Raw genomic sequence first — 13,882 nt, forward strand, 5'->3', positions numbered from 1 at the left:
GGAATGAGGAGATAGATAGGTTTAGAGAGAGAGAATAGAGGGATAGAGTTCATAAATGGATAGGGGTAAGGGAGAGGGAGAGAAATATGGATATGAGGGGAGAGAACTAGAGGGTGGATAATTAATTAGGTGAGATACCTAGAGGGGGAGAGAGATGTGGGTAATAATATAGGGAGGGAGAGGTAGTGAGGTGAATAGGGAGGGAGGAAGAGACCTAGATATGGGGAGAGAGAAGATAGAAGGGATAGGTAGTGACCAAGAGAATGGAGAGTGAGGGGAGTGAAATAATAAGCGAATGAGAGAGAAGAGGAGAGAGGGAGGGAGTCAAGGATAGATATGGGGTTAAGGGAGGAATGAAAGGTAGAGATTTTGGGTTTACCTAGAGAGGGAAGAGAGAAGTGAGAGAGACAAGAGAGGGATAGAGATAGGTCTAGAGTTTGGGGATGATAAAGAGAGTGAGATACATAGCTGAAGAATGCTAATAGGAGCATGTTGATTACTAAAATTTGACTAAGTTTGAAATTTTATATGATCCTCTTAAAACTATAATCTACATTATAAGTCCTATAGAGCTGAAACCACTCTCAAACATCCTGCCAATATATCAATATGTCTTTTTTCTTTCTTATAATTAAATGTTATATTTCATGTATATATTCTCCTTTGAGGGTGGATATAACTTGTGTCTGGATTGGAAAATCTACACACTCACAAAACCTTCACATTGGACAATGCAAAACATTTGGCACTTGCCAAATGCAGAAAAATGACTTTTCACATTTGTCGAGCGCCAAATGTGAAAATTCAAAATTTTGCATTTGGCGAGCGCCAAATATGTCGCTCGCCAAATGGTTTGGATTGGAAACCACCAACCATTTGGGTTGAATTGTACTTGGGAATCCAACCCAAAGGGTTGGACGACCATTTCAAGCCTGAGAGGTGTTTTTATCAAAAGATTAAAAAAAATCACATATTTTTGGCCATGCTCTCCATTAGGTTTGCATATGTTTCAATGAAACTAAAAAAAACACCATAGAAACCTCAATCTCTCTCTTAGCTATCCAAGCATGTAATTTGTTTCGCATTTTGATTTCATTAAGGCTTTCATCTATAATTTCTTTTGTTAGTGTGTCTATTTTTGGTCAAAAACCAACATGCACTATTTTGGGTATAGTTTTTTACACGTTCATCAGATTTTGAAGAAACTTATATTTTTAGAAACTAGACTCCATTCTACACAATTTAAAAAAAAAAAAGTTTTGATTTTTTATTAGTTATAGAATATTTTAAGGGGGAGCACACACAAATTTCTATTTTTCAGGATGTGTCCACTTCAAAAATTAGTAAAAAATCATATACTCATTAAAACATTAGCTGAAAAATCTGGCATAAACTACAAGGTGTTAGCTAATTTCTCACTGAAGCAATTTTTAAAATTCTCAAAAAAAGTTAACATTTTAGGGGGGCCACAACAGATGCTATGTTATGTTTTTTGCATTAAAAAAGGACCAATTTTTGTGGCCCCCCTTTTTGAAGCCCTTAATCTCCACCATTTTCAAAACAAATTAGTAGTTTAGAAAGTAGACTCGAAGCACTCTGACTCTTATTCTTGTTGCATCTTCAAATTTGGAGTGTAGCTATCTTCAATTTATCATTGAAGTTCAGAATTTGCTGATTTCAGAAAAAGTGGGATCTTAAGACCCCCTTTTGGTACCACAACTTGGTGCACATACCCACATAACCCTATGATATTTTATTGCATGGTCCTACACTATGGAAATACTCTTTCTTGAATAATAATCTTGTTGTTGTGTTTGGTATGTCTATGTTGTAAAATACCAACAAAACCATTTTGCAATTTACCTTGGAAAACATCAACAACCATTGTGTCTTCATTATTTGATGGGTGTCTTCTTGCAATAAAAAAAATACAATTAGTCAAAACAAACAATTTTTCAAAAACTTTCCAGAACATGTAGTTGATACACATAGTGCCACAATTTATTTTTCCCACCACATTTCATGGTGCAAGAGCATCCTTCAAAAGGATCCCACCATTTGTTTTTTATTGTGTTTTTGCTTCTTTATGAAGCCATTGTATATACAATAAGAGCCTTGTGCTCATTGGTCTTAGTTAGGGTCTTAGTTGAGGTCCTAGGGTCATGAGTCAAAAGTTGAGTTTTTTTTTTGGAAATAGAGGGTATGTGTGCTTTTGAGGTGTTTAGGGGTCCTTCTTAGCATGGTGGTGTCCTTAGGTTAGCGCAATATGGGTCTAGGAGTCAAGAAAAGCAACATTGAGAAAGTTGCTCAAAAGTTACAAAAGTTGCATGACAACTTTAAAAAGTTGTCAAGCAACTTTTCCACCTAGAGGTCAAAATCTTTAGGTTAGTGTGGAGAACCCTAATATGGGCACATAGATTGAGGAAGAGGTACTATAAGTAATTGCAAACCCTAAGTTAATGGGTTGGATGTCAGATGTGTACGGCCCAAGCAAAGTGACTTGACTGTGACTGCAATTTTGTTGCCAGTCGGCACAAATGGAGTAAAAGAAGATTGTTAATGGATTGATTTTTGAGAAAAAATATGTTGTGGGTCTTGTATGGTGTAATTACTTCCTTTTTGAGCATTTAGGTTAGGTTTTGATTTGTAAATGAGGTGTGTTTGTAAATATTTTGTAAATTGCCTTCTCACTGTCTAGTTTTGGACTATTTTGAGAAAATGGGTTCATAACTCCATTCCCCATTGTGGAATCACCATGAAACCATGGGGAATGAGAGTCCAGACCCTATACTATACTCCAAAGCAAGCAAAGCCCTGGAAGATGCAGGGAGGCCATCTAAAGACCCACACCTAGGCGAGATTGAACAGTGCCCGACTAAGAAGGGTTAAGTTGCAGAGGTCTTGGAGAGCAAGGAAGGTCAGAGAAGGAGGCACCATTTGGAGGAGTTGTAGAGGGGTGAGTGAAGCACAATTTGTGTGAAGGAGGAGCTTCCACCAATCCAGACAAGGTGGAAAGAGCACCAAACCTACACTGTAACCCTAGCAGGCCTAAAAACCCTTAAAAACCTTAAAATCCACCTAGGGTGGTGTACAGACACTTGGAGGCCTAAAACCTAAAAAATCCTTGAGTCCTTACCAAATGAATAGCAGGTCTTTTAGGAAGTTTCACAAGCAAGTGCATCATTTGCAAGAGGGAGCCCTAAAGGACCGGGTAGGAGGCCTAATTGGTCGCAATCCTTGTAGCCCTATTTTGTAGGCAAAACACAAAATAGTGAAATCGGTAAGGGGTTGAAATCTTGAAACCTCTTGGAGGCACATGAATGGGTGGAAAAACCATGTATTAGACCTAACCTATCCTTGCTAAGACCTAGGAAGGTGTGGAGCAAGCCAAACCCTTATTAGCCTAAGTAAGGGTTCTTGAATCTCATGAGTAGGTGAGACCTTAGGAGTAGTTTTCCAACTTGTTGGTGGGTAGATTGGGTAAGGTTAGGGGGTTCCACAAGCGGGGGAAGTCCTAGAGACCCTAGGGTGTGGTTAGAACACCTAGTGATCCAAGGAAAGGATCCAAGAGCATAGACTAGGCTAGTCTATCCCAAACCCCATCCCATCAGATTGGTATCAGAGCAAGTTAAAGATTTGGTGGACCGTGTATGTCTCTGTATTCTAGTGAATTAGTAGGGGAAAGCACAATGGTCACTAATGCAGAGTTTTCTAGGGAGGTAGAAGAGCAGAAGGAGAAGAATAGACTCCTTGAAGAAGCTATAAGCGAGATAAGGGATAAGCTGTAGGAAGTGGTGGATCAAAGGACACAAGGACCTTGGGGTGAAGACACCAAGGATAAAGGCAAGAAAACCATTGACATAGATGACATTATACCTAAACCATATCCCTTGTTCAATGAAGAACCTTTTATAAAGGCTATTAAGGCTTTGAATACCAAAGCTTTTGAAGGATTGCCACATTTCAGTGGAAGGATGGACATAGACACTATCATGGAATGGATTGAGGGTATGGAAAACCACTTTGAGTGTCAGGGAGTGACAGAGGCTCAAAAGGTTAAGGTTGCCAAATCAAGATTAAGGGGAGCAACTTTGACATGGTGGAAGTATCTACAAGAAGAGAGAGTTAGCATGGGAAAGCTACCTATTGCCAATTGGAAGGCCATGGTGAGTAAGATCAAGGAGAACTACTTACCAAAGGATTATGAAGTCCAACTTCATAAGAAGAGATAGGGATTGAAGCAAAAAGACCTTGATGTGACCTCCTACACCAAAGAATTTCAAAAGCTTTGTCTTAGATCCAAAGTCCAAGAAGATGAATCTATCAAGGTGGCTAGGTATCTAAGTGGCCTAAAGTGGAACATTCAAGAGGAGATAAGCCTATGGACTCCTACTACTGTTCAAAAATGTCATCAGCTTGCTGCCAAGGTGGAAGAGAGGAACAAAAGGAAATGAGACTCTAGTAACAGGGGTAGACGCAGAGGTAGAGAAAAAATGAATCACCGAGGTGGTTACCAAAGCAAGTCAAATGAGCAGAGGAACCAAGGAGAGGCCAAGTTGACTAAACATGATAGTGAAACCAATCTCAGAGGGGGCCATTCTAGAGGAAGAGGTGCACAAGGTGGTCCAAGTAGGGGTAGAGGTACCGGCAGGGGAAACTCCTACTTTGCAACTATGAAATGTTACAATTGTGGTCAATTGGGACACCTGACCTATAGATGCCTTGACAAGCCTACCTCATCAAATAGTAGAAAGAGGGTTGCTTATGCACATGAAGACACATCAAGCAGCAAGACACCTGAGGTGGACCATATTGAATAAGAGATTGGAGAAAATCTAATGTTCAATAGGGTCTTGATAAGACAGCCAGTCAAGAATGAGCCTAAGCATAGGAGAGCATTGTTTAGGGTGAGATGCAAGATCCTTGGTAAAGTTTGCAAGGTGATAGTTGATTCAGGGTCAACTAATAACATAATATCAGAGGAGGCAACCAAGAAGTTGAAACTCACAAGGATACCCCACACTAACCCATATAAGGTGACATGGTTCAATCATGAGCAGAGTGCTTGTCAATGAACAAACTTGGGTAGAGTTCTCTATTGGAGGATACAAGGATAAGATCCTTTGTGATGTGTTACCCATGGATGCCTATCACCTATTGCTAGGTAGACCCTTGCAATTTGATAGGAAGGTGATCTATGATGGAGAGGAGAACTCCATTTCCTTCAAGAAGGACAACAAGACCTTTAAGATTCAATCTTTGACAGAGAATGAAGAAGGAACTTCAAGAACACCTAGTGTCTTATTGGATACTGGTAAAGAGTTCTTACACTTGCTACATGAGGAGGAGATAGTGAAGTGTGCCATCTTTGTGAAGCCAAAGGAGGAGGAAGACAAGTTGTAGGCAGAAGTACCCAAGGAGGTGAAGCAAATATTGCAAGAGTATAAGGACATAGTGAGTGATGGAGCACCTGCAACACTCCCACCAAGAAGGTCTATAAGCCATCAAATAGACTTTGTTCCCAGAGCATCCCTACCTAACAAAGCTACATACAAGCTCACACCTGATCAAAACAAGGAGGTAGCAAGGCAAGTGCAGGAGTTATTGGAACAAGGACTGATCAAGAAGAGCATCAGCCCATGTGCAGTCCCGGTAGTGCTAGCATCAAAGAAGGGAGGAAAGTGGAGACTGTGCACTAATTCTAGGGCAATCAATAGGATCACCATAAGGTATAGGTTTCCTATTCCTAGAATAGAGGATTTGATGGACTGTTTAAGAGGTGCTATGTATTTTACCAAGTTGGACCTTAAAAGTGGTTATCACCAGATTATAATTAAGGAGGGAGATGAGTGGAATATTGCTTTCAAGACCACAGAGGGATTGTATGAATGGCTTGTGATGCCATTTGGACTCACCAATGCCCCAAGCACCTTGATGAGGTTGATGAATGAGGTGTTGAAATACTTCATAGGCAGGTTTGTGGTGGTGTACCTAGATGACATTCTCATCTATAGCAGAACCAAAGAGGAGCACCTTGAGCATTTGAGGTTAGTCTTAGAGAGGTTGCATGAGGAGAAGTTATCCATCAACCTAGAGAAGTGTGACTTCTTGAAGCAAGAGCTGGTCTACTTAGGATTTGTGGTGTCTAAGGGAACCTTGAAGATGGATCCAAGCAAAGTGGAGGCAATCTTGAATTGGCCTGCACCTAGAACAAGGACTGAAGTTAGGAGTTTCCATGGTTTAGCCCAATTCTATAGAAAGTTTGTGAGGAACTTCAGTGGCATATGTGCACCAATACTTGACACCATAAAAGGAGGCCTTAAAACTAAGTTTAAATGGACTAAGCAGGCTGATAAAGCATTTCAATTATTGAAGCAAGAAGTAGCCACAAAACCTATCCTTCTCCTACCTACTTTTGATAAGCTATTCACATTGGAGTGTGATGCAAGTGGAATTGTAGTAGGGGGTGTATTGAGTCAAGAGGGAAGACCTGTGGCATTTTTCAGTGAGAAGCTTAGTGAGGCAAAGAAGAAATACTTAGCCTATGACCTAGAGTTGTATGCATTAGTGCAGTCTCTTAAAAAATGGAGGCATTACTTACTTCCACAGGAATTTGTGGTGTTCATAGACAACCAGGCTTTGAGTTATATTAACACTCAAGAGAAGCTTAGCAATAAACATTTGAAATGGATGGAATACCTCCAATCCTTCACCTTCACCATCAAGCATAAGAAGGAGCAACTCAACAAGGTGGCAGATGCTTTAAGCAGGAAGTTGTTGACAGTTCAAGAGTTACAATTGTAGAGCATATGAATAGAAGGTTTCAAGGACCTCTATGAAGGAGATGAAGACTTCTCATCAGCTTACAAGGTTTGCAAGGAGTTTGAGAACCATTTCCATGGTGACTATGCAGATTACACTCTCCAAAATGGTCTCTTGTTCAAAGGTAATCAGTTGTGTGTGCCTAGAGGATCCATGAGGGAAAACCTCATCCAAGAGAAACACAATGGTAGTTTAAGTGGACACTTTGGAGTCAACAAAACCTTGGATTTAGTACAGAGGTACTACTATTGGCCCAACTTGCCAAGAGATGTGAAAAGGTATGTAGAACAATATGGTGTGTGCCAAAGAGCAAAAGGAGGATCAAGCAATGCTGGTCTCTATCAACCATTGCTGGTCCCAAATAGGCCTTGGGAATGTGTAAGAATGGACTTTTTAGTAGGACTTCCCAAGACAAAGATAGGTATGGACAACATCTATGTGGTAGTAGATAGATTTTCCAAGATGAGCCATTTCATTCCATGTAGAACTACACATGATGCTAGCCATGTTGCACATCTCTTCTTTAAGGAGATTGTGAGGATTCATGGACTCCCTTTAAGCATTGTTTCAGATAGGGACAACAAGTTCATGGGCCATTTTTGGCAAAAATTATGGAGGAGACTTGGAACTAACTTATCATTTAGCTCATCTTAACATCCACAAACTGATGGTCAAACTGAAGTCATCAATAGGGTGTTAGGCAAATTGCAGAGGTATTTAACTAAGGAGTATGGGAAGACATGGGACATAATCATTCCTCAAGTAGAGTATGCATATAATGACAGTGTGAATAGGACCATTGGAAAGATTCCATTTGAGGTTGTCTATGGTAGACATCCAAGAGGAGTGTGTGAATTCAGGGAACTTGGTTCCATGGTGATGAAGAGTGGGCAAGCAAAGGACTTCACTCAAACCATCAAGGAAGTCCAAGAGTAGGTTAAGGAAGCCATCCTTGAATCCACTCAAAAACTGAAGGCCAAAATGGATGAGAAAAGGAGAGAGGTTCAGTTCAAGGTGGGTGACTATGTGATTTGTAAGTGAGGTGTGTTTGTAAATATTTTGTAAATTGCCTTCTCACTGTCCAGTTTTGGACTATTTTGAGAAAATGGGTTCATAACTCCATTCCCCATTGTGGAATCACCATGAAACCATGGGGAATGAGAGTTTAGACCCTGTACTATACTCCAAAGAAAGAAAGGCCCTGGAAGATGCAGGGAGGCCATCTAAAGACCCACACCTAGGCAAGACTGAACAGTGCCCGACTAGGAAGGGTTAAGTTGCAGAGGTCTTGGAGAGCAAGGAAGGTCAGAGAAGGAGGCACCCTTTGGAGGATTTGTAGAGGGGTGAGTGAAGCACCATTGGTGTGAAGGAGGAGCTTCCACCAATCCATACAAGGTGGCAAGAGCACCAAACCTACATTGTGACCCTGGCAGGCCTAAAAACCCTCTTAAAAACCCTTAAAAACCTTAAAATCCACCTAGGGTAGTGTACGGACACTTGGAGGCCTAAAACCTAAAAAATCCTTGATTCCTTGCCAAATGAATGGCAGGTCTTTTAGGAAGTTTCACAAGAAAGTGCATCATTTGCAAGAGGGAGCCCTAAAGGACCGGGTAGGAGGCCTAATTGGTCACAATCCTTGTAGCCCTATTTTGTAGGCAAAACACAAAATAGTGAAATCAGTAAGGGGTTGAAAGCTTGAAACCTCTTGGAGGAACATGAATGGGTGGAAAAACCATGTATTAGATCTGACCTATCCTTGCTAAGACCTAGGAAGTTGTGGAGCAAGCCAAACCCTTATTAGCCTAAGTAAGGGTTCTTGAATCTCATGAGTAGGTGAGACCTTAGGAGTAGTTTTCCAACTTGTTGGTGGGTGGATTGGGCAAGGTCAGGGGATTCCACAAGTGGGGGAAGTCCTAGAGACCCTAGGGTGTGGTTAGAACACCTGGTGATCCAAGGAAAGGATCCAAGAGCATAGACTAGGCTAGTCTATCCCAAACCCCATCCCATGATTTCATAAGTCCTATAATAGATTTAATTACATACAATGAGTCCAAAACTGTAAGGTTTTACATAGAACATTGATTTTCATTGTACCACATTTGACAGTTTGAGTGATGCTTTTGAGTTATCTTGTAATGCAATTGGTTATCAAACATCATATTTGGTCCCTACTATACCACATTTCATCTAGTCTACAAATATAATTAAATTAATTTTACATACAATAATGTAATTAAAGCTTCTTATAACATAATTGACTTATCATATGTCACATTTGATAATGTTTTAATGCAAGTGATTTAGTCTATCATATAAGGGTTTATTAGCTTGAGATCCTAATTTCCAATACTAGATCTATATTCAAATAAACCAAAGGCTAGAATCTAAGACTAATCAGATCATCTCCATGCAAATTTAGCATTCATATTGCATATGATTTTTACTATCACATTCTTAGAGTCTAGAGATTGCCTTAACTCTTAGATCAAACATCCAAACAATAAATCAATCCCAACTAGTCACAAATTATTCATTGACTATCTAGACCTTACATTCCCCATACCTCCAATTTAGCCTTTTTCTTGAAATTTTTCCTTCTTCAAGTCAAGGGTCAAGTTGTTAGGTCCCGAAGACAACTGAGAATTGGGGGGGGGGGGGGGGGGGTGAATCAGTTGTCCAATAAATTCAACAAAAAATAACTTAATCAAAAGTTAATGCTTAATGCTAGTAAACCAAACTTTATGTCGGTAGATAGTTTTATCAGTTAATTGTAGTACCGATAAAGATTAATGCATGAAACAAAAAGATAATAACATCCACAACACATAACATAAATATTTGTATGTGGAAACTGTGTAAGGGTAAAACCACGGTGGGAAACCTTACCCACAATCAAATGATACTATTGCAGATAGTATGTGTGTACAATATGGATTTTGCACATGCAGGAAGGCCAGCTGCCTAGAGCTCACTGCTCAATCACAAAATGGGAGTCACACTGACTACAATTGGATGGTTAAATCCAATGATAATGTACTGCACAAAATAGCATCTTCATATGCTGGATTCAGTACTGGTTTAGCTCCGATTATCTTCTCAAAACCTTCCTTCAATCTTCAAATGATGTCTGTGTGTATAGCTATACTTATTTTCGCATATACCTTATTACAATCCTTTTCCCAATCGCATTATAATCTCACAAATAAGATCTTACATATATACCATAATCTAAGACCAATTGAATAGGTCGGGTCACAAAGAATATTACAATAAAATCAATTACAAATAAATCGATATCTGATGAATCATGTTGGCTCAATGCATTTAGAATAATAATAATAAATTATCTCCATAATGTGTCGTGCTGATCTGGAATAGATATGCTTGTCGATGCATAACATGGACCTATTTGCCGATAACAACAAATATGCAAACCCAAATAGACCAATAACCAAATCATCAAAACCAAGTGATCAAATAATGTCTTTGACATAACCAGGTAGTCATCAAGTCATTCCAAGTACCGGTGAACAATATAACTTGTCGGTGAACCAAATACTAGTGACTATGCATAAGTCTCTAACTTGCCGGGGAACAAAACAAAGATCTCCAAGTGCTGATAAGTGTTGACAAGTGATGACAGGTGTTGACATCAATGAAAAAACCATATCAACATATCCAAAATACCAACAATCTCCCCCTTTGGCATTGATGGCAACACAAGATGGAAAATCCATCAAAGTGCCAAAACAGAAATGCCAAAAACCAAAAACCAACAATCTCCCAAAGAGATCATTAACCAAAAATTAAAATACATAAAGTCTCTCCCCTAGGAATAATCTCTCCCAAATAATATCTCTCCCAAATTTTTTTTTCCATAATATCTCTCCCCCTTTGACATCAAATTCCAAAGCAATACAAAACCAAATTCAATACAAAATACCAACTCATTACAAAATATCAATTTATTCAATTTATCCAGCTACTCCCCCTGAGAAGTAGCTCTCCTCATCAAAGCTGAAATAAAATATTTCTCTGTTGATTCTGTCGGTAGATGACAAACATCAACTATCTAAGTCTCTACCGGTGGGGGTAGGACTCCAAGCTACTCTCTGAGATATTCAAAAGTCTCCTTAGGCAAAGGCTTTGTAAAAATATCTACAATCTACTCTTTAGTATTCACATAAACCAATTTCACTTCTTTTGCTTCAACATTCTCTTTCAGAAAATTGAATTTGATAGAAACATGTATAGTTTTTGAGTGAAATACCGGATTCTTATATATGTCAATTGTTTCCATATTATCATAGTAAATAGTTATAGGTTCCTTGCATTTTACCTTTATGTCCTTCAACATTTTCTTAATCCATAATACCTGTGTACAATTAGTTGCTACTGCAACATATTCGGATTCTGTTGTTGATAAAGATGTACAACTCTGTTTCTTTCTCAACCATGAAAATAGTTTTCTACCAAGAAAAAATGCTCCGCCGGTGGTGCTTTTTCTGATTATCTACATCTCCTACCCAATTAGCATCTGTGTATGCACATAAATCAAAATTTTCATCTCTAGGATACCATAAACCAAGATTTGTAGTGCCTTGTAGGTACCGAAAAATCCTTTTTATTGCGGATTCATGATTTTCTTTAGGATTACTATGAAATCTTAAAACAATACATACTGCATTCATAATATCAGGTCTTGTTTGTGTCAAATACAGTAAACCTCCTATCATAGACTTGTATCTAGTCGGATTAACAGGTGTTGATTCATCCTTCAAAGATAGTTTATCAGTTGTAGTCATAGGTGTGCTTACCAGTTTAGAGTTTTCCATGCCAAATTTCTTGAGTAACTCTTTCAAGTACTTATATTGACATAGGAATATACCTTTATCAGTCTATGAAATCTGCAATCCTAAAAATAATTTTATCTCTCCAATCATAGACATTTCAAATTCTTGCTGCATTTTATTAGAAAAATATTTGCACAATCCATCTTCTCCTCCAAAGATTATATCATCAACAAAAACTTCAATAACCAAGATGTCATCATTAGTTACTTTGTATTATAGATTGTTGTCAGCATTACCTTTAGTGTAACCAAGCTTCAAAATATATTTGTCCAATCTAGCATACCAAGCTCTAGGAGCTTGCTTTAATCCATATAAAACTTTCCTTAGCCTGCAAACGATATCTTTGTCATTCGTCAAAGAAAATCCATCAGGTTGTTCAATGTAAACTTCTTCAAGATCTCCATTTAGAAATGCACATTTAATATCCATTTGATATACTTTATAGTTCTTGTGAGCTACAAAAGCCAATAAAAGTCTGTCTGCCTCAATTCTAGCTACCGGTGCAAAGGTTTCATTGTAATCAATCCCTTCTTTCTGTGAATATCCCCTACACACTAATCTTGCTTTGTTTCTGATTACCTTACCATCTTCATTAAGTTTATTTCTAAAAACCCATTTAGTTCCAATTATATTTTTGTCTTTAGGCCGGGGGACTAATGACCAAGTGTTATTCCTTTCAATTTGTTCCAATTCATCTTCCATAGCTTTAATCCAATATTTATCTTCACATGCCTCATTAATTGATGTAGGTTCAATTTTAGAAATAAGACACACCTCTTCATTTGCCAATCTTCCTCTAGTCATAACTCCTTGAAATTTGTTTCCAATTATCTGATCTTCAGAGTGGTTCAATCTTACATACCGGGGTGTTTTTACTTGCTGATGTTCTTCAGTGAGTATTGAATTTTCAGATGATGGCGGTGTAACTGGATCAACATTCTATACTGGTGTACTCATAATAGGTTCATTTGTGATTATCTCTATTGCCGGTTCAAAGTCCATGTACCTTGAATTTCCTCTAAACTGTTCATCAATCTTCACATTTACACTTTCAACAATTTTCTGCAATCTCTTGTTAAAACATCTATATGCCTTGCTCTTAGATGAATAACCAAGAAATATTCCTTCATCACTTCTAGGATCAAATTTGCTGATATACTCATCTCTTCTAATATAGCATGTACTTCCAAATATTCTAAAATATTTAAGAGTAGGAGTATTACCAAACCATAATTCATGAGGGGTCTTACCGGTTTCACCTCTGATGTGAACTCTGTTGAATGTATAAACTGTTGTATTGACCACTTCTCTCCAATATATATGCGGTAGATTTTCTTATGATATCATACTTCTGGTTGCATCCAAGATAGTTCTGTTTTTCCTTTCCACAACTCCATTCTATTGGGGTGGCAGGGGTGCTGATAACTCTCTTCTGATCCCATTCACTTCACAAAATGTATTAAATTCCTTAGATGTAAATTCACCTCCTTGATCTGATCTCAAATATTTGATTTTCTTACCGGTTTCATTCTCTACCATAACCTTGAATAGTTTGAATTTCCCAAATGCTTCAGATTTCTCCCTAAGAAAAGTAACCCAACACATTCTAGAATAGTCATCAATGATTAGCATAAAATACCTATCTCCTTGTATACTTCTAGTTCTTGCTGGACCACATAAATCAGTATGAATTAAATCAAGTACATTGTTAGATTTCTCTGGAATACTCTTGAAAGTTTCTCTAACTTCGCTTTCCAAATTGGCATTCCTTACATACCAGATTGTGAGGTTTAACCATCTTAGGTAAATCTCTTACTGCCTTAGTTCTACTGATTTTCACAATGCAATCAAAGTTTACATGACAAAGTCTCTTATGCCATAACCAACTTTCATCAATATGTGCAATCAAACATGCTTTCTCATTGTTATTCAAATGAAAGATATTACCTCTAGTCTGATTACTGGTTGCAATTTCCAAACCAATTTTGTTTAAGATTTTGCATTTATCATTCTTGAATTGTAACTGAAATCCTTTCTCAACTAATTGACCAACACTCAAAAGATTATGCTTCAAACCTTCAACATAGTAAACATTATCAGTATTGTGCTTACCATCAAAAGATATTGTTCCTTTTCCTTTGATCATACCAGCTTTATCATCTCCAAATCTCACTAGACATCCATTGTAATCCTGAAAGGTTAAGAAT

Source organism: Cryptomeria japonica, chromosome 3, assembly GCF_030272615.1.
Source record: "Cryptomeria japonica chromosome 3, Sugi_1.0, whole genome shotgun sequence".
Taxonomy (NCBI): Eukaryota; Viridiplantae; Streptophyta; class Pinopsida; order Cupressales; family Cupressaceae; genus Cryptomeria; species Cryptomeria japonica.